The sequence below is a fragment of the Staurois parvus genome, unplaced genomic scaffold (genome assembly GCF_062004578.1).
Source record: "Staurois parvus isolate SC_StPar_1 unplaced genomic scaffold, SC_StPar_1.0 ptg001396l, whole genome shotgun sequence".
NCBI lineage: Eukaryota > Metazoa > Chordata > Amphibia > Anura > Ranidae > Staurois > Staurois parvus.
The window spans coordinates 912,157-939,316 of record NW_028319192.1 but is presented as its reverse complement, the minus strand read 5'-3'; the positions used below and the strand labels follow the sequence as shown (position 1 = coordinate 939,316).

The window sequence follows — 27,160 nt, the reverse complement described above, 5'->3', positions numbered from 1 at the left end:
AGGGTCTAATAGACCCCCAAGGTCTTCATGAAGAGGTCTGGTCACCTGCTTGATGCTATTGCATAGAGGACATGTTAGCTCTCTTGGTATATAGTTACCCCCCCTCCCCCGCACATACAAACAAATGTAAATGAGCACACAAGCGTATGTAAGCAGCCATTGCATGGCCCATCACGTCTGAGTGAGAGGAATAAGTCGAGGGCCATCATTCACAGGTTACTACACGTTATATAAACCTGATGACCTGTAAAGGATTGGAGAGCGCCCCCTATGGCAGATTTCAGCCCCCATAGTTCTTTGCCATGTCATACAGTCATGGCCGAAATTGTTGGCACCCTTGATATTTCTCCAGGAAATCATGTATTTCTCACGAAACGTATTGCATTAACACATGTTTTGCTATACACATGTTTATTCCCTTTGTGTGTATTGGGACAAAACAAAAAAAGGGAGGAAAGAAAGCAAATTCGACATAATGTCACACAAACCTCCAAAAATGGGCTGGACAAAAGTATTGGCACCCTTTCACAACTGCGGATAAATAAGAATGTTACAAGCATGTGATGCTCCTGTAAACTCACCTGGGGCAAGTAACAGGTGTGGGCAATATAGAAATCACACCTGAAAGCAGATAAAAAGGAGAGACGTTCACTTAACCTTTGCATTGTGTGTCTGTCTGTGCCACACTAAGCATGGACAACAGAAAGAGGAGACGAGAACTGTCTGAGGACCTGAGAACCAAAATTGTGGCAAAATATCAACAATCTCAAGGTTACAAGTCCATCTCCAGAGAACTAGATTTGCCTTTGTCCACAGTGCGCAACATTATCAAGAAGTTTGCAACCCATGGCACTGTAGCTAATCTCCCTGGTCGTGGACGGATGAGGAAAATTGATGAAAGATTGCAACGCAGAATAGTCCGGATGGTGGATAAGCAGCCCCAAACATGTTCCAAAGACATTCAAGCTGTCCTGCAGGCTCAGGGAGCATCAGTGTCAGCGCGAACTATCCGTCGACATTTAAATGAAATGAAACGCTATGGCAGGAGACCCAGGAGGACCCCACTGCTGACACAGAGACATAAAAAAGCAAGACTACAGTTTGCCAAAATGTACTTGAGTAAGCCAAAAGCCTTCTGGGAAAACGTCTTGTGGACAGATGAGACCAAGATAGAGCTTTTCGGTAAAGCACATCATTCTACTGTTTACCGAAAACGGAATGAGGCCTACAAAGAACAAAACACAGTACCTACGGTAAAATATGGTGGAGGTTCAATGATGTTTTGGGGTTGTTTTGCTGCCTCTGGCACTGGGTGCCTTGACTGTGTGCAAGGCATCATGAAATCTGAGGATTACCAAAGGATTTTGGGTCGCACTGTAGGGCCCAGTGTCAGAAAGCTGGGTTTGCGTCCAAGATCCTGGGTCTTCCAGCAGGACAATGACCCCAAACATACGTCAAAAAGCACTCAGAAATGGATGGCAAAGAAGCGCTGGAGAGTTCTGAAGTGGCCAGCAATGAGCCCAGATCTAAATCCCATTGAACACCTGTGGAGAGATCTTAAAATTGCTGTTGGGAAAAGGTGTCCTTCCAATAAGAGAGACCTGGAGCTGTTTGCAAAGGAAGAGTGGTCCAAAATTCCGGGTGAGAGGTGTCAGAAGCTTATTGATGGTTATAGGAAGCGACTGATTTCAGTTATGTTTTCCAAAGGGTGTGCAACCAAATATTAAGTTAAGGGTGCCAATACTTTTGTCCAGCCCATTTTTGGGGTTTTGTGTGACATTATGTCATATTTGCTTTTCTGCCTCTGTTTTATATTTGTTCCAATACATACAAAGGGAATAAACATGTGTATAGCAAAACATGTGTTAATGCAATACCTTTTTTGTGTGAAATACTTGATTTTCAGGAAAAATATCAAGGGTGCCAACAATTTCGGCCATGACTGTAGGTGCGCACAGTTTGGAGTCTGGACATGTTTGGTATCTGTTTACTCGATGCAACGTCATCATTTCTATCTCACCAATGACTGGGCATTATTATTATATTATTATTATACAGTATTTATAAAGCGCCAATAGTTCACTCAGCGCTGTACATTACAAAGGGGGACAGAACATGTGACAGAACAATACCAATACAATGCAAAACATGAGGGGATCGAGGGCCCTGCTCTTTCGAGCTTACAATCTAGAAATTATACGGAGTTTGCGCACACTAACATTCATTTCAATGGATTTCTTTCCCTGAAAATATGCATTTGATAAACAGCAGCACAAATAGTTTGCCACATAACAAATGTAAACTGCCACCATTTAATCTCCGGGGTCTCTGCTTTCAGAAAATATATCATTTTATTGGGGGGAAATAAATATCTGGTATAAAATGCTGATCTGAACACTAACAATTGCCCCATAGACACACGGATAAGCCGAGACATTCCCAAACCGTTTCCAGGGGCATCTTTTGTGTCTTTTTGCTGTGTGTCCAGCAAGGCCTTGTAGGCGGAGAGATGTGATGTCATGACTGCATATAAGAACTGTCATGGAGGGGGCAGCTGTCAGACGGCGGGAGCCGGAGTCACAAGTTTTTCCTTTTTCGGGGTAGCGATGGAGGCGGGCATCGTGAGTGACGTTGGATCTATTCGGGGGACATTTTTTTAAATTGTTATTTTTTAATAAAGAAATTGTCACAGAACGTCTCCTGTCATTATTTACACTACACTTATTTTTTGTGAATGGGTAGCAGTACCATGTACCCCATACTCATTCACATGGGGGGGCTTTTAGATTCAGATAAGCCCCCCACCCACATACAGTAGGAAGGACAGACGGCAGAGCAGAGGACAGTAGATAGGATGGGGCAGTGGGGGGGGACAGTAGGGAGGACAGGGGGCATTGTGGGGGACAGTAGGGAGGACAGACGGCAGTGTGGGGACAGTAGGGAGGACAGGGGGCATTGTGGGGGACAGTAGAGAGAACGGGGGCAAAGCCGGGACAGTAGGAAGGACAGGGGGCATTGTAGGGGACAGTAGGGAGGACAGGGGACATTGTGGGGACAGTATGGAGGACAGGGGGCATTGTAGGGGACAGTAGGGAGGACAGGGGACATTGTGGGGGACAGTAGAGAGGACAGGGGGTGGTGACGGGGGACAGTAGGGAGGACAGGGGGCAGTGTGGGGGATATTAGGGAAGACAGGGGGCAGTGTGGGGGACAGTAGGGAGAAAAGGAAACAGTTTGGGGACAGTAGGGAGGACAGGGGGCATTGTGGGGGATATTAGGGAAGACAGGGGGCAGTGTGAGGGACAGTAGGGAGGACGGGGGCAGTGTGGGGGACAGTAGGGAGGACAGGGGGCAGTGTGGGAGACAATAGGGAGGACGGGACAGTGTGGGGGACAGTAGGGAGGACAGGGGGCAGTGTGGGGGACAGGGGGCAGTGTGGGGGACAGATGGGAGGACAGGGGGCAGTGTGGGGGACAGTAGGGACAACAGGGGGCAGTATGGGGGACAGTAGGGAGGACAGGGGGCATTGTTGAGGACAGTAGGCAGGACAATGGGCAGTGTGGGGGACAGTAGGGAGGACAGAGGGCCTTGTGGGGGACAGTAGGGAGGACAGGGGGCAGTGCGGGGGACAGTAAGGAAGACAGAGGGCATTGTGGGAAAAGTAGGGAGGACAGAGGGCATTGTGGGGGACAGTAGGGAGGACAGAGGGCATTGTGGGGGACAGTAGGGAGGACATGTTGAAGTGTGGGGACAGTAGAGAGGACAGAGGGCATTGTGGGGGACAGTAGGGAGGACAGGGGGCTGTGTGGGACAGTGGGCAGGACAAGGGGCAGTGTGGGGGACAGTAGGGAGGACAGGGGGCAGTGTGGGGGACAGAAGGGAAGACAGGGGGCATTGTGGGGGAAAGTAGGGAGGACAAGGGGAAGTGTGGGGGACAGTAGGGAGGACATGGGGCAGTGTGGGGCATCGTAGGGAGGACAGGGGGCATTGTATGGACAGTAGGGAGGACAGGGGGCTTTGCGGGGGACAGTAGGGAGAAATTGTGGCAGTGTGGGGGACAGTAGGGAGGACAGGAGGCATTGTGGGGACAGTAGGGAGGACAGAGGGCAGTGCGGGGGACAGTAGGGAGGACAGGGGGCAGTGCGGGGGACAGTAGGGGGGATTTGTGGCAGTGTGGGGGACAGTAGGGAGGACAGGGGGAAGTGTGGGGACAGTAGGGAGAAATTGTGGCAGTGTGGGGGACAGTAGGGAGGACAGGAGGCATTGTGGGGACAGTAGGGAGGACAGGAGGCATTGTGGGGACAGTAGGGAGGACAGGGGGCAGTGTGGGAGACAGTAGGGAGGACAGGGGGCATTGTGGGGGACAGTAGGGAGGACAGAGGGCAGTGCGGGGAACAGTAGGGAGGACAGGAGGCATTGTGGGGACAGTAGGGAGGACAGGGAGCAGTGTGGGAGACAGTAGGGAGGACCGGGGGCATTGTGGGAGACAGTAGGGAGGACAGGGGGCAGTGTGGGAGACAGTAGGGAGGACAGGGGGCATTGTGGGGGACAGTAGGGAGGACAGGAGGCAATGTGGGGACAGTAGGGAGGACAGAGGGCATTGTGGGGACAGTAGGGAGGACAGAGGGCATTGTGGGGACAGTAGGGAGGACAGGAGGCATTGTGGGGACAGTAGGGAAGACAGGGTGAAGCCGGGACAGTAGGAAGGACAGGGGGCATTGTAGGGGACAGTAGGGAGGACAGGGGACATTGTGGGGACAGTATGGAGGACAGGGGGCATTGTAGGGGACAGTAGGGAGGACAGGGGACATTGTGGGGGACAGTAGAGAGGACAGGGGGTGGTGACGGGGGACAGTAGGGAGGACAGGGGGCAGTGTGGGGGATATTAGGGAAGACAGGGGGCAGTGTGGGGGACAGTAGGGAGAAAAGGAAACAGTTTGGGGACAGTAGGGAGGACAGGGGGCATTGTGGGGGATATTAGGGAAGACAGGGGGCAGTGTGAGGGACAGTAGGGAGGACGGGGGCAGTGTGGGGGACAGTAGGGAGGACAGGGGGCAGTGTGGGAGACAATAGGGAGGACGGGACAGTGTGGGGGACAGTAGGGAGGACAGGGGGCAGTGTGGGGGACAGGGGGCAGTGTGGGGGACAGATGGGAGGACAGGGGGCAGTGTGGGGGACAGTAGGGACAACAGGGGGCAGTATGGGGGACAGTAGGGAGGACAGGGGGCATTGTTGAGGACAGTAGGCAGGACAATGGGCAGTGTGGGGGACAGTAGGGAGGACAGAGGGCCTTGTGGGGGACAGTAGGGAGGACAGGGGGCAGTGCGGGGGACAGTAAGGAAGACAGAGGGCATTGTGGGAAAAGTAGGGAGGACAGAGGGCATTGTGGGGGACAGTAGGGAGGACAGAGGGCATTGTGGGGGACAGTAGGGAGGACATGTTGAAGTGTGGGGACAGTAGAGAGGACAGAGGGCATTGTGGGGGACAGTAGGGAGGACAGGGGGCTGTGTGGGACAGTGGGCAGGACAAGGGGCAGTGTGGGGGACAGTAGGGAGGACAGGGGGCAGTGTGGGGGACAGAAGGGAAGACAGGGGGCATTGTGGGGGAAAGTAGGGAGGACAAGGGGAAGTGTGGGGGACAGTAGGGAGGACATGGGGCAGTGTGGGGCATCGTAGGGAGGACAGGGGGCATTGTATGGACAGTAGGGAGGACAGGGGGCTTTGCGGGGGACAGTAGGGAGAAATTGTGGCAGTGTGGGGGACAGTAGGGAGGACAGGAGGCATTGTGGGGACAGTAGGGAGGACAGAGGGCAGTGCGGGGGACAGTAGGGAGGACAGGGGGCAGTGCGGGGGACAGTAGGGGGGACTTGTGGCAGTGTGGGGGACAGTAGGGAGGACAGGGGGAAGTGTGGGGACAGTAGGGAGAAATTGTGGCAGTGTGGGGGACAGTAGGGAGGACAGGAGGCATTGTGGGGACAGTAGGGAGGACAGGAGGCATTGTGGGGACAGTAGGGAGGACAGGGGGCAGTGTGGGAGACAGTAGGGAGGACAGGGGGCATTGTGGGGGACAGTAGGGAGGACAGAGGGCAGTGCGGGGAACAGTAGGGAGGACAGGAGGCATTGTGGGGACAGTAGGGAGGACAGGGAGCAGTGTGGGAGACAGTAGGGAGGACCGGGGGCATTGTGGGAGACAGTAGGGAGGACAGGGGGCAGTGTGGGAGACAGTAGGGAGGACAGGGGGCATTGTGGGGGACAGTAGGGAGGACAGGAGGCAATGTGGGGACAGTAGGGAGGACAGAGGGCATTGTGGGGACAGTAGGGAGGACAGAGGGCATTGTGGGGACAGTAGGGAGGACAGGAGGCATTGTGGGGACAGTAGGGAAGACAGGGTGAAGTGTGGGGACAGTAGGGATGACAGGAGGCAGTGTGGGGGACAGTAGGGAGGACAGGGGGCAGTGTGGGGGACGGTAGGGAGGACAGGGGGCAGTGCGGGGGACAGTAGGGAGGACAGGAGGCATTGTAGGGACAGTAGGGAGGACAGGAGGCAGTGTGGGGACAGTAGGGAGGACAGGGGGCAGTGCGGGGGACTGTAGGGAGGACAGGGGGCAGTGTGGGAGACAATAGGGAGGACGGGACAGTGTGGGGGACAGTAGGGAGGACAGGGGGCAGTGTGGGGGACAGTAGGAAGGACAGGGGGCAGTGTGGGGGACAGTAGGGAGGACAGGGGGCAGTGTGGGGGACAGTAGGGAGGACAGGGGGCAGTATGGGGGACAGTAGGGAGGAGAGGGGGCATTGTTGAGGACAGTAGGCAGGACAATGGGCAGTGTGGGGGACAGTAGGGAGGACAGAGGGCCTTGTAGGGGACAGTAGGGAGGACAGGAGGCAGTGCGGGGGACAGTAAGGAAGACAGAGGGCATTGTGGGAAAAGTAGGGAGGACAGAGGGCATTGTGGGGGACAGTAGGGAGGACAGAGGGCATTGTGGGGGACAGTAGGGAGGACATGTTGAAGTGTGGGGACAGTAGAGAGGACAGAGGGCATTGTGGGGGACAGTAGGGAGGACAGGGGGCAGTGTCGGGGACAGTAGGGAGGACAAGGGGCAGTGTGGGGGACAGTAGAGAGAACAGAGGGCATTGTGGGGGACAGAAGGGAGGACAGGGAGCTGTGTGGGACAGTGGGCAGGGCAAGGGGCGGTGTGGGGGACAGTAGGGAGGACAGGAGGCAGTGTGGGGGACAGAAGGGAGGACAGGGGGCATTGTGGGGGACAGTAGGGAGGAGAAGGGGAAGTGTGGGGGACAGTAGGGAGGACAGGAGGCAGTGTGGGGGACCGTAGGGAGGAAAGGGGGCATTGTATGGACAGTAGGGAGGACAGGGGGCTTTGCGGGGGACAATAGGGAGAAATTGTGGCAGTGTGGGGGACAGTAGGGAGGACAGGAGGCATTGTGGGGACAGTAGGGAGGACAGAGGGCAGTGCGGGGGACAGTAGGGAGGACAGGGGGCAGTGCGGGGGACAGTAGGGGGGACTTGTGGCAGTGCGGGGGACAGTAGGGAGGACAGGGGGTAGTGTGGGAGACAGTAGGGAGGACAGGGGGAAGTGTGGGGACAGTAGGGATGACAGGAGGCAGTGTGGGGGACAGTAGGGAGGACAGGGGGCAATGTGGGGACAGTAGGGAGGACAGGGGGCAGTGTGGGGGACAGTAGGGAGGACAGGAGGCATTGTAGGGACAGTAGGGAGGACAGGGGGCAGTGTGGGGATAGTAGGGAGGACAGGGGGTTGTGGGGTTGACAGGGAAATGAGGGGTTTTGCTGATTCTTGTATTTCCCCTAAATTCTGTCACTCCACACCTTGTATATGAGTGGCCCCAGTAATGACGGGTCATGTCTACACTGCTTTTTCTGGGGTGACAGGGGACAGTGTAGGAGACAGTATGGAGGACAGGGGGAAGTGTGGGGGACATTAGGGAGGACAAGGGGAAGTGTGGGGGACAGTATGAAGGACAGGGGGCAGTGTGGGGGACAGTAGGGAGGACGGGGGGTAGTGTGGGGACAGTATGGAGGACAAGGGGAAGTGTGGGGGACAGTGGGGAGGACGGGGGGTAGTGTGGGGACAGTATGGAGGACAAGGGGAAGTGTGGGGGACAGTAGGGAGGACAAGGGGAAGTGTGGGGGACAGTATTGAGGACGGGGCAGTGTGGGGGACAGTAGGGAGGACAGGGGGCAGTGTGGGGGACAGTAGGAAGGACAGGGGTCAGTGTGGGGCACAGTAGGGAGGACAGGGGGCAGTGTGAGGGACAGTAGGGAGGACAGGGGGCAGTTTGGGGTACCGTAGGGAGGACAGGGGGAAGTGTGGGGGACAGTAGGGAGGACAGGGGGTTGTGGGGTTGACAGGGAAACAATGAGGGGTTTTGCTGATTCTTGTATTTCCCCTAAATTCTGTCACTCCACACCTTGTATATGAGTGACCCCAGTAATGACGGGTCATGTCTACACTGCTTTTTCTGGGGTGACAGGGGGCAGTGTAGGGGACAGTAGGGAGGACAGGGGGAAGTGTGAGGGACAGTAGGGAGGACAGGGGGTAGTGTGGGGGACAGTGGGGAGGATGGGGGGTAGTGTGGGGGACAGTATGGAGGACAGGGGGCAGTATGGGGGACAGTGGGGAGGACAAGGGGAAGTGTGGGGGACAGTATGGAGGACAAGGGGAAGTGTGGGGGACAGTATGGAGGACAGGGGGCAGTGTGGGGGACAGTAGGGAGGACAGGTGGCAGTGTGGGGGACAGTAGTGAGGACAGGGGGCAGTGTGGGGGACAGTAGGGAGGACAGGGGGCAGTGTGGGGGACAGTAGGGAGGACAGGGGGCAGTGTGAGGGACAGTAGAGAGGACAGGGGGCAGTGTGGGGGACAGTAGGGAGGACAGGGGGCAGTGTGGGGGACAGTAGGGAGGACAGGGGGCATTGTGGGGGACAGTAGGGAGGACAGGGGGCAGTGTGAGGGACAGTAGGGAGAACAGGGGGCAGTGTGGGGGACAGTAGGGAGGACAGGGGGCAGTGTGAGGGACAGTAGGGAGGACAAAGGGAAGTGTGGGGGACAGTAGGGAGAACAGGGGGCAGTGTGCGGGACAGTAAGGAGGACAGGGGGCATTGTGGGGGACAGTAGGGAGAACTTGTGGCAGTGTGGGGGACAGTAGGGAGGACAGGAGGCAGTGTTGGGGACAGTAGAGAGGACAAGGGGCAGTGTGGGGGACAGTAGGGAGGACAGGAGGCAGTGAGGGTGACAGTAGGGAGGACAGGAGGCAGTGTGGGGGACAGTAGGGAGGACAGGAGGCAGTGCGGGTGACAGTAGAGAGGACAGGGGGCAGTGTGGGGGACAGTAGGGAGGACAGGGAGCATTGTGGGGGACAGTAGGGAGGACAGGGGGCAGTGTGGGGGACAGTAGGGAGGACAGGAGGCAGTGCGGGTGACAGTAGGCAGGACAGGGGGCAGTGTGGGGGACAGTAGGGAGGACAGGGAGCATTGTGGGGGACAGTAGGGAGGACAGGTGGCAGTGCGGGGGACAGTAGGGAGGACAGGGGGCAGTGTGGGGGACAGTAGGGAGGACAGGGAGTAGTGTGGGGGACAGTAGGGAGGACAGGGGGCATTGTGGGGGACAGTAGGGAGGACAGGGGGCAGTGTGGGTGACAGTATGGAGGACAGGGGGCATTGTGGGTGACAGTAGGGAGGACAGGGGGCATTGTGGGTGACAGTAGGGAGGACAGGGGGCATTGTGGGGGACAGTAGGGAGGACTGGAGGCGTTGTGGGGACAGTAGGGAGGACAGGGGGCAGTGTGGAGGACAGTAGGGAGGACAGGGGGCAGTGTGGGGGACAGTAGGGAGGACAGGGGGCAGTGTGGGGGACAGTAGGGAGGACAGGGGGCAGTGTGGGGGACAGTAGGGAGGACAGGGGGCATTGTGGGTGACAGTAGGGAGGACAGGGGGCAGTGTGGGGGACAGTAGGAAGGACAGGTGTTGTGGGGACAGTAGGGAGGACAGGGGGCAGTGTGGGGGACAGTAGGGAGGACAGGGGGCAGTGTGGGGACAGTAGGGAGGACAGGGGGAAGTGTGGGGGACAGTAGGGAGGACAGGGGGTTGTGGGGTTGACAGGGAAACAATGAGGGGTTTTGCTGATTCTTGTATTTCCCCTAAATTCTGTCACTCCACACTTTGTATATGAGTGACCCCAGTAATGACGGGTCATGTCTACACTGCTGTTTCTGGGGTGACACTCCTTCCATGGCATCTGCTCCATGAAAGAGCCCCCCAAAAAATGCATGAAAGACACTTTGAGTCTGGTATAGATATTTTAGGGGTTAATCACACAAAAATATAAAACATAGTGTGAGGTCTATTCTAGTATTTGGGGGTGTTTGTACTGTCCTGGTATTTGGGGGTGTTTGTACTATCCTGGTATTTGGGTTTTTTGTACTGTACTGGTATTTGGGGGTGTTTGTACTGTCCTTACATTTGGGGGTGTTTGTACTGTCCTGGTATTTGGGGGTGTTTGTCCTGTCCTGGTATTTTGGGGTGTTTGTCCAGTCCTGGTATTTGGGGGTGTCATGTCCTGGTATTTGGGGTGTTTGTCCTTTCCTGGTATTTGGGGTGTTTGTCCTGTCCTTGCATTTGGGGGTGTCCTGTCCTGGTATTGGGGGTGTTTGTCCTGTCCTGGTATTTGGGGTGTTTGTCCTGTCCTGGTATTTGGGGGTATTTGTCCTTTCCTGGTATTTGGGGATATTTGTCCTGTCCTGGTATTTGGGGGTGTCCTGTCCTGTCCTGGTATTTGGGGGTGTTTGTCCTGTCCTGGTATTGGGGGTGTCCTGGTATTTGGGGGTGTCCTGGTATTGGGGGTGTCTTGGTATTGGGGGTGTCCTGGTATTTGGGGGTGTCTTGGTATTGGGGTGTCCTGGTATTTGGGGGTGTCCTGGTATCTTAGCCCCCCAGAAATGTGCTGTGCAGTGAGAAGTACAAGCTGTGTACACCCCATGATCTCCCCATAGTCTGCAGACGATATAACGGTCACACACAGCAATCAATACCCACTTATTGGGGTCCTTTTCCCATAAACATGGAGCGGGAGACATTTTGGCTGAAATTTATAACTAACTTTGAGGTTACTTTATATATTTTATAGCCAAAAGTAAAAAAATATTGTTTTTCTTCAAAATTTTTGGTCTTTTTTTGTTTATAGCTTGAAAAATAAAAAGCGCGCAGGTGATGACATCCCACCGACAGAAAGCTCTATTTGTGTGAAGAAAGGACGGATATTTAGTTTGGGTGCAGCGTTGCACGACCGCGCAATTGTCAGTTGAATTAGTGCAGCGCTGAGTAGCAAAAATAGGAGTGGTCATTATGGGGGGTAAATCCTTTGGAGGGCAAGTGGTTAATGTATTTGTGTATTTATTTTACATTTATTATTAATATTATTATTATTATTACCACCTTTACAAAAAAATAAATAGAAAGAAAAAAAAGAAAACAATAGATGAAATAATATAAATAAATTAATAAGAAGAAATAAGAAATAAAATACTGACCCCAACACAAACGCTAACCCCTAATCCTAACCCTAATCTAACCCCTCACCCTAACAGAAAACTAAATAATAATAAATTAATACTACTACTAATAATAATAATAATAATAAAAAAATAACACTAAAAGTTGATGGGAAAACTAAAACACAGAAAAGCCAAAGCTCAAAAATGGCTAAAAATGCTGTTTAAAAACATGCCCCATTTATATTCTGGATACAGTCTGTTATAGGAGACTTTTCCCCACCAGTTCCCTCCATACCTCTTGCACATTGTTCCTTCTGCAACATTCAATAAACATTTTTACTTTTTCTAAAAATCATCTTCCATGGTGTGCATTGTGTCTGCTCAGTATTTCTGTCTGTTATCTGTGAAATAATGAAACCTAAACATCTTATTTCCCAAGTCCAATCCTGGCCGTGTGAAGCCCAAATTCTCATCCAGTCATCTTACATGAGAACATGGTCCCCCTGCCTTGTCCCTCACCATCCCCCCTCCTGTGCCAGTGTGCGGGGGGGGGGGGGGGGGGGGGGAGGGGTGCAGAGGGATATTGTAGACTGCTGGTCTGTAGAAAGCATGGTGGGAGAGGAGGGGGAGGGGTATTAGGAATGTCACGTATGTGAGCTGTGCTGGATCATTAGCGGGCCCCAGAGCTGCATTCTGGACAGTTCAGTGTACAGACAGAGGGGGGGGGGGTTACAAAAGGCAGGCAGGCTGTTCACTTTTCAAGGGAAGTTGCACCTTTCAGAGAAGCTTTCACCATCATAGTGATTGTGAGGAAATATGACTCTGCAGATTGCTTGCCAATGATTGGATGATGGAGGTCAGCAGGACTCCACCTCATTCATTAACCCCTCGTCTGCCGAGGTCCATTTATAAATGTTCTTGTTATCCCCCTTGTAATAGTAATAAAGTTGAATGAACATTTTTTATGAAAAATCAAATTGTAATAAAATCAATAAAAATAATTAAACAAGGGGTAAAGCAAACCTGTCCTTGGTGCGCATCACACACGTGAATGCAAGCATGCGCATAGGGCACACATGTGTACAGAAACAGCAATTGTGTGGCACATGTGAGGTATCGCCGACAACATCTGACTGACACCAATAATTCTCGGGGTGTCATTCAAGGGTAACTCTAAACTGATGACCTGGAAAGGCTTTGAAAGTGCCACCTATGGAAGATTTTAGGTACTGCAGTTTCTTTCTCTCTCCTGGGTACGCACAATTTTCAGCTTTGACACGTTTGGTATCTATTTGCTCATCACATCATCTTTTCTATCTTACCAACAATGAGGACAAATATTGTGTTGGTGTCACTAAGATTCATTGTATTTGTTCCTGGAAATATGCATTTGATGAACAGCCGAGCAAATATTGTGCGGCATGAAAGATTGCATCAGCCGCCATTGTTTAGTATGAATGACTGGAAACCCACCAATCAGCTCTCTATTCTCTGAAAGCAGAGACCCTGAAGAATGAAGAGGCAGCAGTCTCACTTTTTATGGAGCACAATATTTGCTCGGCTATTTCATTAAACCCAAATTTTCAGGAAAAAAATACAACAAAATGATTTTAGTGCAAACACAATAAAATTCCCAATTTGTAGGTGAAATATAAAAGATGGGGCTGCATGGAGTAAGTAGATACCAAACGTGTCCATCCTTAGAACTTCATCCGCCTGGGAAATCACACAAATCTATGGCCTCCAAACATTCACCACAAATCACCCTTTAAAAGCCTTCGGAGGTCATCGTCATGAATGATGGTCCTAGAATTCTTCATGTCCCTCTGACGTGTGCACTGACACCTCACATGTGTGACACCATTTATGTCTCCATACATGCTGGGCGTTTGTATCGCGATGTGGACACGGGTGAATGCCGGAGATTCAACATTTTTTAAAATTGTTTTTATTTGTTGTTTACTCAAGGCCTAACAAGTCAGCTATGTGGTAGCATGAGCAGGTGACAGGTCCTCTTTATGGAGACATTGGATGTCTATTGGACCCCCAATGTCTCCCTTGCCCTCCAATGCAGCTGATCAAGGGCCTGAAATACAGCACAGTGGTTGTACAGAGGGGTGGATGGGGGAAGTGGGGAGACAGAGGGATGGACAGGGGGAAGTAGGCGGACAGAGGGGTGGACAGGGGGGCAGTAGGTGGTTAGAGGGGTGGATGGGGGGCAGTGGGGGCCATGAGCGGACAGAGGGGGGACAGAAATGTGGGCAGGGGGGTAGTGGGGGGACAGGGGGGGTGGACGGGGCAGTGGGGGGACAGAGGGGTGTACGGGGGCAGAGCGGTGGACAGGGGGACAGTTGGTAATAGATGGGGGACAGGGGGGCAGTGGGGGACAGAGTGGTGGATGGGGGGCAGCAGGGTGACAGAGTCGTGGAAGGGGGGGAACAGGGGGCCAGTGGGGGGACAGAGGGATAGTGGGGGACAGAGGGGGGACAGGGGGACAGTGGGGGGATAGAGGAGTGGATGGGGGGCAATGGGGAGTAAGAGGGGTGGGGAGGAATTGGAGAGACAGAGAGGTGGACAGGAAGGTAGTAAGGGGACAGAGGGGTGGATGGGGGGAAGTGAGGGTTAAACAGAGGGCAGTGGGGGGACAGAGGGGTGTATGGAGGGCAGTAGGGCAGTGAGGGGACACTGGGGTGGACAGGGGGGCAGTGAGAGGACAGAGAGGTGGACAGGGGCAGTTGGGGGACAAAGGGGTGGATGGGGGGACAGAACAGTAGACAGGGGGACAGTGGGGGGACAGATAGATGAATGGGGGCAGTTGGAGGAAAGAGTGGTGGACTTGGGGACAGAGGGAGGGGCAGGGGTACAGAGGGAGGGGCAGGGGGATAGTGGAGGGATAGATGGGTGGATGAAGAGCAGTGGGGGGACAGAGGGGTGGTTAGGGGGACAGAGCAGTGGACAGGGGGGCAGTAGGGGAACAGATAGATGGATGGGGGCAGTTGGGGAACAGGGGGCATTGGGGGGACAGAGTGGAGGACAGGGGGGAAGGGGGGATAGAAGGGTGGACAGGGGGATAGTGGAGGGATAGAGGGGCAGACAGGGAGCAGTGGGGGGACAGACAGTTGGACAGGGGGTAGTGGGGGGGCAGAGGGGTGGATGGGGGCAGTAGGTGGATAGAGGGGTGTTCATAGGAGAGGACAGGAAGGCAGTGGGGGAACAGAGGGGGACAGGGGGTCAATGGGGGACAGAGGAGTGGACAGGGGGGCAGTAGGGGGACATAGGGGTGAATGGAGGGCAGTGGAGGCAGTGAGGGGACAGAGGGGAGGACAGGGGGCAGTGGGGGACAGAAGGGTTGATGGGGACAGAGGGCTGGATGGGGTTACAAAGGGGTGGACGGGGCAGTGGAGGGACAGAGGGGAGGACAGGGGGCAGTGGGGGACAGAAGGGTTGATGGGAGGCAGTGGTGGAACAGGGGTGGATGGGGGTTAATGGGGTGAATTTGGAAATTAATACCTGGCTGATGGTGTCCTGCCCTGTTCTGGAGGTGGAAGTGGAGCTCCTCTGATGACTCTTCTCTGGTCAGGTTACTCCTCTCCGGTCAGGTTCCTCTTCTCTGGTCGGGTTCCTCTCTTCTGGTCGGGTTCCTCCTCTCTGGTCAGGTTCCTCTCCTCTGGTCGGGTTCCTCTCTTCTGGTCGGATTCCTCTCCTCTGGTTGGATTCCTCCTCTCTGGTTGGGTACCTCCTCTCTTCTGACTTCTGACTCTGGGTTAATCAGCCGAGTTTCCATCCGGAAATACAACACATGACATCACTTCCCAAGTTGGGTTCTGTCTTCTGGGAATTTCCATTGGCTGAGTGATCTCTTCATTTCCCATATGAGACCAGCATGCAGAAACCGAACGCTCATTCCTCCGATATTCTCATGGTGTGTACGGTGGTATCAGACTAGGAGAACGGGGTCTTGGTGATTTCTCAGGCTGGAATGAAATGTGGTGCCAGGTGGGGGGTGGTAAATTCAGGAGGGGGGGTAGCAGCCGTCCATGGCAGAGAGGAGGACAGACAGAACAACAGCTGCACAAAGTTCCCGTATCCAGAGCCGTGCAGAACATTCACCAGCTGATAGATACAACATTTCCCCAGTTTCTAAAATATGAGTGCAGAGCTAAAACATGCACGTCATAAATTCCATAAACGCATGTGACTTAAACGCATATGTGAGTAAAGTGCTGAAAGTGCAATAATAATAGAACTAGTTCAAGATGACATAAAATGCAATAAAAGAAGTTCATCAGAGCATTTGTGAATGTAAAACGTCTCTTGTGCAAAGATATCAGCTGAAGAGATGCCTATGATTGGCCGTGACGTTATCCGGGAAGAGTGACGGTGTAAAAGCTTGTAAAAGGAAATCCCCCCCCGGGACGGACGTACACTCACCAGACCATCAATTATAATGTGCATTGATTAGAATACATGGCACATCTGGGGGTGCAGCGGTATGCTGACAGCTACGGGGTCATCCGTCCATCCGTCAGGGTGGGTGCCTGGTGGTCCTGGGGGGAATGAGCTCAGCCACAGGAGCCACAAAGGTGCTTATAGTGTAGTATTTGATGTAAGGTAATAATAGGAAGTAACATAAAAACGTATCCATGTGGAGTACTAAAATAAATACATAAATGAATAAAGTACCAAAATGGCCGCCGCTCATCAGTAGTGGCAGCTAGAGGTCAGCAATAGGGCTCCACCCAACGCGTTTCGTGTAATAACACCTCCTCAGGGGTGTACCCATTGATGAACGTATTTTATTGCATTTTATGTCATCTTGAACTAGTTCTATTAATATTGCACTTTCAGCACTTTACTCACACATGTGTTAATGGAATTTATGACATGCATTTTTTAGCGCTGCACTAATATTGTAGCAATTGTGATTCTGGGACTGTGACCTATACCCCGAGTGCCGGCTGCTTTTCATTCATTTGAATATATATCATTTTAATTTCATATACTGCATTTAGCGCTCGCTCTATTATCTTTTCTACAAACATTTCCCCAGAATTGCGGCTCCTCCTTCGGTGTCACCAGTCGGGTTTTTGGGGTTTTCTTCATTGTTTTACAGCAGCAATAAAATAAATTCCCCATAATTGCTGTTCCTCTGAACAATAATAAAAGGGTTTATAGCGCACCAAGTGCAGGCGTATTGCACCCGAGCACCAAATTCCCATCCCACACTCTGAGATAAAAAGTCATAAAAATCCCCCAAAAAGTCGCCATCATGTCGGAAAGGAAAGGCGGGGTCTCCCAGGCAGCTCAGAGAGGGCGGGCAGCCTGTGTACCCACTGTGACAAGTGGTGGTGGTGGACATGGTGCAGGCAGGGCACGCCTGGCCTTTGTTTCCTCTGCTGGCCGTGTTATTGAGCCAGAACATGCAGAAGAGGTGGGGGAGGGGAGAAGTCAGCCATCCTCATCCACCTCCTCCTCTGTCACCCCGGATCATACTTCTCCTTCCACCGCAGCGGACAAAGCCCACGTCACTGCTAGCCACGCCTATTTCTTGACATCTGACCACCAAATGTCAGACCTGTTGTCGCATTGCAGCGAGTGCTGGGCGGGTCAGTGGGCGTCGTCTGACGATGGATTACAACGATGGAAACATTGTTTGTCTTTTTTATTATTAATAAAGGATTCGTCATAAACTGTTGTTGTGATTTTTGTTCAATAAAGGAAGTCCGGCGTCTTTATTTTTCACCCCTTACTCATTCACAAGGGGGGGGGGGCAGCATCAGGGTGCCCCCTTATTTAAAGGGGTACCCTGATACTAATGAGCCCCCCCACAGCTTACCCCCACAACCACCAGGCCAGGGTGGTGGGGAAGAGGTCCTTGCCCTCATCGGTTTGGGGACACCATCTCAATACTGAGGGTACGTTGCCACAGGGAGGGTGGGTGCTCAGTCCTCCCCTCCCTCCTCTCCTGGTCTGTCAGGTCTGTGCTCAGATCAAGGGTCTGGTAAGAATTTGGGGGGACCCCTCACTCCCCCCATTATTTAGGGGTGGGGTTCCCATTAAAAGTCCCACCAGGCCTAAAGGGTCCTGGCTTCTTAAAAAGTCTGCTATGGATTGGGAGGCCCTCCTAACCTTCCTACCACACCTAATGGGTCTGCTATGGATTGGGGGGCCCTCCTGACCTTCCTACCACACCTAATTGGTCTGCTATGGATTGGGGGGACCTCCTAACCTTCCTATCACACCTAATGGGTCTGCTATGGATTGGGGGGCCCTCCTAAACATCCTACCACACCTAATGGGTCTGCTATGGATTGGGGGGTCCCTCAAAACCTTCCTACCACACCTAATGGGTCTGCTATGTATTGGGGGGCCCTCCTAACCTTCCTACCACACCTAATGGGTCTGCTATGTATTGGGGGGCCCTCCTAACCTTCCTACCACACCTAATCGGTCTGCTATGGATTGGGGGGCCCTCCTAACCTTTCTACCACAACTAATGGGTCTTCTATGGATTTGGGGGTCCCTCCTAACCTTCCTGCCACACCTAATGGGTCTGCTATGGATTGGGGGGGCTCTTAACCTTCCTACATCACCTAATGGGTCTGCTACGGATTGGGGGGTCCTTCTATCCTTCCTACCACACCTAATAGGTCTGTTCATGACTGGGGGGCCCTCCTAACCTTTCTACCACACCTAATGGGTCTGCCATTGATTGGGGGACCCTCCTAATCTTCCTACCACTCCTAATGGGTCTGCTATGTATTGGGGGGCCCTCCTAACCTTCCAACCACACCTAATGGGTCTGCTATGGATTGGGGGGCCCCCCTAACCTTCCTTCCTTACCTAATGGGTCTTCTATGGATTGGGGGGCACTCCTAACCTTCCTACCACACCTAATCGGTCTGCTATGGATTGGGGGTCCCTTCTAACCTTCCTACCACACCTAATGGGTCTGCTATGGATTGGGGTCCCTCCTAACCTTCCTACCACATCTTATGGATCTGCTATGGATTGGGGGGGCCTCCTAACCTTCCTACCACACCTAATGGGTCTGCTATGGATTAGGGGTCCCTCCTAAGCTTTATACCGCACCTAATGGGTCTGCTATGGATTGGGGGGGTCCTCCTCAACTTCGTTCCACACCTAATGGGTCTGCTACGGATTGGGGGCCCCCCCTAACCTTCCTACCACACTTAATTGGTCTGCTATGGATTGGGGGGTCCCTCCTAATCTTCCTGCCACACCTAATGGGTCTGCTATGGATTGGGGGGCCCTCCTAACCTTCCTACCACACCTAATGGGTCTGCTATGGATTGGGGAGCACTCCCAGCCTTCCTACCACACCTAATGGGTCTGCTATGGATTGAGGGGTCCCTCCTAACCTTCCTACCACACCTAATGGGTCTGCTATGGATTCAGGGGCACTCCTAGACTTCCTACCACATATAATGGGTCTGCTATGGATTGGGGGGGTCTTCCTAACCTTTCTGCCACACCTAATGGGTCTGCTATGGATTGGGGGGGTCCCTCCTAACCTTCCTACCACACCTAATGGGTGTGCTATGGATTGGGGGGCCCTCCTAACCTTTTTTTTTTTAATAAAATACATACATTGTACAGATGATACATAGTCACGGGTAATTTATCCCCTCCCCCCGGCATGATATTTAAAGGGATATCTCTTTTTTTTAATGTACTGCTCCTATCAAAATGTTACTTTTTGGAAGCCAATGTCCCTGATGTGGGGACCCCCGCACCCCTTTCATGGCCAATAACAGGCATATTCACCTTCACAATGGGCCCTTGTGAATGGACAAGTTGTGGTCCCATAGACTTGCATTGAGTTGGAGATTGGTGGTGGATCGTTCATTAGGGTGGAACGTTTCATGGAGAAGTGAACACGGGGGAGGTCAGCCCATCACTACGGGGGAGGTCAGCCCATCACTACGGGGGAGGTCAGCCCATCACTACGGGGGAGGTCAGCCAATCACTACGGAGGAGACATTGCTGTCTACACACCCAGGTTTGGTGGGTCTACTATAGTGTCCGGCTGGATGTTCCTTGTGTTTGGTGAGGGCCAACCACGCCCCACAATGCACTGCTCCCTGACCTGATTGTGATTGGCCGAAGCATCGCACCTGACCTGTGCCCATGGTGAAGGCTTCTATGCCAGGTATTGGCCACAAAAGGGGTCTTGGGCTCCGGGGGGCCCTCGGGGACAGGGATCAAGGAAATGTAGTCACAAAGTACCGTTCTTAAAGGGGCAATCAGTCTTCATCGCTAAAAGGAAAAAAATGAAATATTCCTTTAAACCTCAATCCTGGGGGGGAGGGGAGGGGGTCCCCTAAACTTCCTGCAAAGTCCCCCATCTGTACAATGTATGGAACTGACTGCAGCAGGACCCCTCCCCCCCAATCCATACCCCCTCCCCCCAAATCCATACTGTACCCATAGATCTGATAGGAAGGTTAGGAGGGGCCCCACAATGGCTTACCAGACCAAGTGACCTTGACATTAGGATGGTGTCACCAAACCAATGGAGACAATGGCCTCTTCCATACAACCCTGGCCCGGTGGTTGTCAAGGACATACTACTCCACTGACACCAATGTATGGGACATACTACTCCACTGACACCAATGTATGGGACATACTACTCCACTGAAACCAATGTAAGAGACATACTACTCCACTGACACCAATGTATGGGACATACTACTCCACTGAAACCAATGTAAGAGATATACTACTTCACTGACACCAATGTAAGGACATACTACTCCACTGACACCAATGTTGTAAGGACATACTACTTCACTGACACCAATGTAAGAGAGATACTACTCCACTGACACCAATGTAAGATAGATACTATTCCACTGACACCAATGTAAGGACATACTACTCCACTGACACCAATGTAAGTGAGGTACTACTCCACTGACACCAATGTAAGGGACATACTACTCCATTGACACCAATGTAAGTGAGGTACTACTCCACTGACACCAATGTAAGGGACATACTACTCCATTGACACCAATGTAAGTGAGGTACTACTCCACTGACACCAATGTAAGGACATACTACTCCAATGACACCAATGTAAGGGCATAGTACTCCACTGACACCAACGTAAAAGAGATACTACTCCACTTATACCAATATAAGAGAGATACTCCACTGACACCAGTGTAAGGACATACTACTCCACTGACACCAATGTAAGGGACATACTACTCCACTGACACCAATGTAAGGGACATACTACTCCACTGACACCAATGTAAGGACATACTACTCCACTGACACCAATGTAAGGGACATACTACTCCACTGACAACAATATATGGGACATACTACTCCACTGACACCAATGTAAGGGACATACTACTCCACTGACACCAATGTAAGAGATATACTACTCCACTGACACCAATGTAAGGGACATACTACTCCACTGACACCAATGTAAGGGACATACTACTCCACTGACACCAATGTAAGGACATACTACTCCACTGACACCAATGTAAGGGACATACTACTCCACTGACAACAATATATGGGACATACTACTCCAATGACACCAATGTAAGGGCATAGTACTCCACTGACACCAACGTAAAAGAGATACTACTCCACTTATACCAATATAAGAGAGATACTCCACTGACACCAGTGTAAGGACATACTACTCCACTGACACCAATGTAAGGGACATACTACTCCACTGACACCAATGTAAGGGACATACTACTCCACTGACACCAATGTAAGGACATACTACTCCACTGACACCAATGTAAGGGACATACTACTCCACTGACAACAATATATGGGACATACTACTCCACTGACACCAATGTAAGGACATACTACTCCACTGACACCAATGTAAGGGACATACTACTCCACTGACACCAATGTAAGGACATACTACTCCACTGACACCAATGTAAGGACATACTACTCCATTGACACCAATGTAAGGGACATACTACTCCACTGACACCAATGTAAGGGACATACTACTCCACTGATACCGATGTAATGGACATACTACTCCACTGACACCAATGTATGGGACATACTACTCCACTGACACCAATGTCAGGGACATATTACTCCACTAACACCAATGTAAGAGACATATTACTCCACTGACAACAATGTAAGAGAGATAGTGCTCCACTGACACCAATGTAAGGGACATACTACTCCACTGACACCAATGTAAGAACATAATACTCCACTGACACCAATGGAAGAGAGATGCACCACTGCATGCTGGACTATCCTCAGCCAAGCCTCCCACCACACCTACCCGCCACCCCGTGTACCTTCCTAAAATGCCTCTTCCACTCCTCCTCATATTCCTCTCCTCCGTTCCCAAAATCTCTTCTCTGTATCCCTCTGCTCCCCCCAAACAACTGTATATTGTGTCCTCACTGCTTCCGTCTCCCCTCTATGGTACCCACCACCTCCTCCTATTACTCCACTCTCCCACTGACCCCAACACCTCCACTGGTAGACTTACACGCTCCTGCACATCCCGCTCCCATGCCACCTTCCTCACCCTTCTCCTCCTCCTAACCGCGGGGGACATCTCCCCGAATCCTGGCCCTCCACCACCTCACTCACCCACAAAGCACCCTCCTGCCTCCACGTCCTGTCCCAACCCCCACAACTTAGTATCTGTCCCCCTGATCCCTAAACCCCCCCCATTTTCATGTGCACTCCCGCCCTCTCAACCTCCTAGCGATCACGGAAATCTGGATCCAAGCCACCGACTCCACCTCCCCTGCAGCACTCACCTATGGAGGTCTCATCTGGACCCACTCACCCAGACCGAGCGGTCGTAGAGGTGGTGGGGTTGGTCTGCTCCTGTCACCACAGAGCACCTTCTGAGTCCTCCCAAACCCCCCCTCCCTATCCTTCTCCTCCTTCGAGGCCCACTGCATCCGACTATTCTCCCCAACCCCCCTGAGGATTGCAGTAATCTATCGGCCTCCTGGACCCGTGTCCTTCTTCCTGGATGACATTTCCACCTGGCTACCCTTCTTCTTCTCCTCTGAGCTACCCACCATCATCCTTGGGGATTTCAACATCCCTGTCAACCTCGACAACCCGGACACATCCCATCTCCTCCACTTAACCTCCTATTTTGCACTTGCACAGTGCATACAATCCACCACCCACTCCAATGGGAACATCCTGGACCTTGTCTTCTCCAACCGCTGCGCTCCCCACAACCTCACTAACACCCCCTTTCCTCTCTCTGACCACAACCTGATCACCTTCTCTATCTCCTCGTCCTCCAACGCCTACCCCTCCAAATGTCACACTACTACCAGCCGAAACCTCCGCAACCTGAACCCTGCCCCCCTCCACTCTGCAGCTGATCAACTCAATGACAGCATCCTCCTCTCTGTCCTGCCCCGACTTGGCTATGACTGCCTACAACAACGCGCTGTCAACAGCCCTTGACTCACTAGCGCCTTTAACCACACGCAACATCAGACCCCGACTGCTCCAGCCCTGGCAGACTGATCACACCAAAACCCTCAAACGACACAGTCGTGCCCTGGAGCAACTATGGCGCAAAACCAAATCCCAACAAGCCTTCACCCGCTACAAATCTGCCTTCCACACCTACACCTCCTCCCTCCACGCAGCCAAACAAGCCTACTTCCTGACCCTCATCAAGGCCTTCTCCTCCAATCCTCACCGACTCTTCTCCACCTTCAACTCTCTACTCTCGCCACCCCCACCCAGCACCTCACTCACTGCCCTTGAGATTGCTAATCATTTCAAAAATAAGATTGACGCAATTTGTAGGGACATCGCCACTGCCCAGACCTCCTCCCCACCCATCCCCTCTCACACAGCAACCCCCCCATCACCGCTCTCCCTCGGCCTCACCACTGTTCAGATCTCCACCCCACCCAACATCCCTCACACTGAAGCCCCCTCAACACTCCACTCCTTCGAGCTTACTACCATCAAGGAGGTCACCAAGGTATTCTCTAATGCCCGCCTCACCACCTGCCACCTCGACTCTGTCCCCTCACAACTCCTACAACCTTCCTCCCCCTCCATCCTACGCTCCCTCACCCACATCTTTAATCTCTCCCTCCCTTCGGGCGCATTCCCTCCCCTCTGAAGCATGCGCACATCACTCCCATACTTAAAAAGCCCTCCCTGGACCCCAATGACCTGAACAACCTCAGACCCATCTCCCTGCTCCCATTTACATCTAAACTCCTCGAGCGCCTCGTCTACACCCGCCTATGCTCTCACCTCAACGACAACAACCTCCTCGATGCCCTACAGTCCGGCTTCCATCCCCTACACTCCACCGAAACTGCCTTACTCAAACTCTCCAACGACCTGCTAACCACCAAAGCTAATGGCCACTATTCAGTGCTCCTAATCCTTGACCTCTCTGCGGCCTTCGACACAGTCCACCACCCCCTCCTCCTCAAAATACTACACTCCCTCAGCCTCAGAGATTCTGCTCTCTCCTGGCTCTCATCCTACCTGTCACAACGCTCTTTCAGCGTTACCTATAATGCTACCACCTCCCCCTCACTCCTCCTCTCTGTTGGGGTCCCTCAAGGCTCCATCCTCAGGCCCCTTCTCTTCTCCATCTACACCTCCTCCCTTGGCCAACTCATACACTCTCACGGCTTCAACTACCACCTCTATGCCGACGACACGCAAATCTATCTCTCGACCGCTTGCCTTACCCCCTCAGTCTCTGCCCGAATCACACACCTACTGAGCGACATATCAGACTGGAAGTCACTCCACTTCCTTAAACTGAACCTCTACAAAACCGAGCTCCTAGTCTTCCCCCCAGCCTGCGCCCCCCCCCCATCCTCTCCAGCACGTCCAACAATGCCACCATCAAACCCGCCCCGCAGGCCAGAGTACTTGGTGTCATTCTGGACTCCAACCTATCCTTCCAGCCCCAAGTCCAATCTTTAACAAACTCGTGCAGACTCCACCTCCACAACACGCAGACTCCACCTCCGCAACATGCAGACTCCACCTCCGCAACATGCAGACTCCACCTCCGCAACATCGCCAAAATCTGCACGTTCCTAACCCCAGAAACCACTAAACAGCTCATCCACTCCCTCATCATATCACGACTGGACTACTGCAACTCCCTCCTCACTGGCCTGCCTCACCGCTGGCTATCCCCGCTTCAGTCCATCCTGAATACGGCTGCCAGACTCATTCACCTTTCCAACCGCTCCATCTCCGCCACCCCCCTCTGCCAATCCCTCCACTGGCCTCCACCCCCCTCTGCCAATCCCTCCACTGACCTCCACTCAGTGTCCTCCACTCCTCTCTGCCAATCCCTCCACTGGCCTCCACTCAGTGTCCTCCACCCCTCTCTGCCAATCCCTCCACTGGCCTCCACTCAGTGTCCTCCACCGCTCTCTGCCAATCCCTCCACTGGCCTCCACTCAGTGTCCGCCACCCCCCTCTGCCAATCCCTCCACTGGCCTCCACTCAGTGTCCTCCACCGCTCTCTGCCAATCCCTCCACTGGCCTCCACTCAGTGTCCGCCACCCCCCTCTGCCAATCCCTCCACTGGCCTCCACTCAGTGTCCTCCACCCCTCTCTGCCAATCCCTCCACTGGCCTCCATTCAGTGTCCTCCTACCCCCTCTTCCAATCCCTCCACTGGCCTCCACTCAGTGTCCTCCACCCCTCTCTGCCAATCCCTCCACTGGCCTCCACTCAGTGTCCTCCACCCCCCTCTGCCAATCCCTCCACTGGCCTCCACCCCCCTCTGCCAATCCCTCCACTGGCTTCCGATTGCACAACGGATCAGATACAAAATCCTAACACTGACGTACAAAGCCGTCCACCATACTGCCCCGAACTACATCATTGACCTAATATCCAAGTACCGCCCAACACGCACACTCCGCTCCTCACAAGACCTCCTTCTCTCTAGTTCTCTGGTCTCCTCCTCTCCTCTAGTTCCCTGGTCTCCTCCTTCTCTCTAGTTCCCTGGTCTCCTCCTTCTCTCTAGTTCTCTGGTCTCCTCCTCCACTCTAGTTCCCTGGTCTCCTCCTTCTCTCTAGTTCCCTGGTCTCCTCCTCCCCTCTAGTTCCCTGGTCTCCTCCTCCCCTCTAGTTCCCTGGTTTCCTCCTCCTTCTCTCTAGTTCCCTGGTCTCCTCCTCCCCTCTAGTTCCCTGGTCTCCTCCTCCTTCTCTCTAGTTCCCTGGTCTCCTCCTTCTCTCTAGTTCCCTGGTCTCCTCCTCCTTCTCTCTAGTTCCCTGGTCTCCTCCTCCCCTCTAGTTCCCTGGTCTCCTCCTCCCCTCTAGTTCCCTGGTTTCCTCCTCCTTCTCTCTAGTTCCCTGGTCTCCTCCTCCCCTCTAGTTCCCTGGTCTCCTCCTCCTTCTCTCTAGTTCCCTGGTCTCCTCCTTCTCTCTAGTTCCCTGGTCTCCTCCTCCTTCTCTCTAGTTCCCTGGTCTCCTCCTCCCCTCTAGTTCCCTGGTCTCCTCCTTCTCTCTAGTTCCCTGGTCTCCTCCTTCTCTCTAGTTCCCTGGTCTCCTCCTCCCCTCTAGTTCCCTGGTCTCCTCCTCCCCTCTAGTTCCCTGGTTTCCTCCTCCTTCTCTCTAGTTCCCTGGTCTCCTCCTCCCCTCTAGTTCCCTGGTCTCCTCCTCCTTCTCTCTAGTTCCCTGGTCTCCTCCTTCTCTCTAGTTCCCTGGTCTCCTCCTCCTTCTCTCTAGTTCCCTGGTCTCCTCCTCCCCTCTAGTTCCCTGGTCTCCTCCTTCTCTCTAGTTCCCTGGTCTCCTCCTTCTCTCTAGTTCCCTGGTCTCCTCCTCCCCTCTAGTTCCCTGGTCTCCTCCTCCCCTCTAGTTCCCTGGTCTCCTCCTTCTCTCTAGTTCCCTGGTCTCCTCCTTCTCTCTAGTTTCCTGGTCTCCTCCTCCCACGCCCTCCTCCAGGACTTCCCCAGGGTGTCTCCCATCCTCTGGATATAGAAATCTAAGGCGTGGCTGTATTTCGATGGCAGTAAGTGCTGTGACCATGTACACCTTCCACGCTGTCTGTGTTGGACACCATTTCCACGTAAAGCTGGCATTGTTCTACCCCAAAGCTGCGCTGTGTTGGAACACAAATATTGCTGCTGTGAAGTGAAGGAGCAGAAAGATCTGTGAAAGCCGACATTTAAAGGGGACTATGGAGATGGGACCTCTGCATGTTCCTGCAAGGAAAGAGTCCGTCACATTGGGGACCATTGTCCTTCACAGACACCTTGGCTGATCACCGCAAATAGGAGCCCCACAAGGAGATCTACTGAAGGAAGGACGCGGCCCATAAGAGGTAAGGATCCAGGGTGTTGGCCCCTAGGGGTCACTGGGGGGAGGGGGCAATCTAGCCCCAATAGGAGAAGATTTGGGCCCAATCATTGTTGCACAGAGTGGACAGTTGTTTGCACTGTTTTGGCTCTATAGCACTTTATGTATAGAAAGGTTTATAAATACCTCGTTATTATTTATACAGTAGGTGTGTGAGCACGGGATGGCATGTTTACACACGTGTTCTATGTATTTACAGTGTGAACACGCGTGTCCATTATTTATACAGTAGGTGTGTGAGCACGGGAG

General features: G+C 53.0%; 1 protein-coding gene across 1 annotated transcript in view; it reads left to right on the top strand.

The window, feature by feature from the left end:
- The window catches only part of LOC149436236 (EMILIN-1-like), a 145,161-nt gene that overhangs the window by 97,635 nt on the left and 20,366 nt on the right, over nt 1–27,160 (top strand). The window lies entirely within an intron of this gene.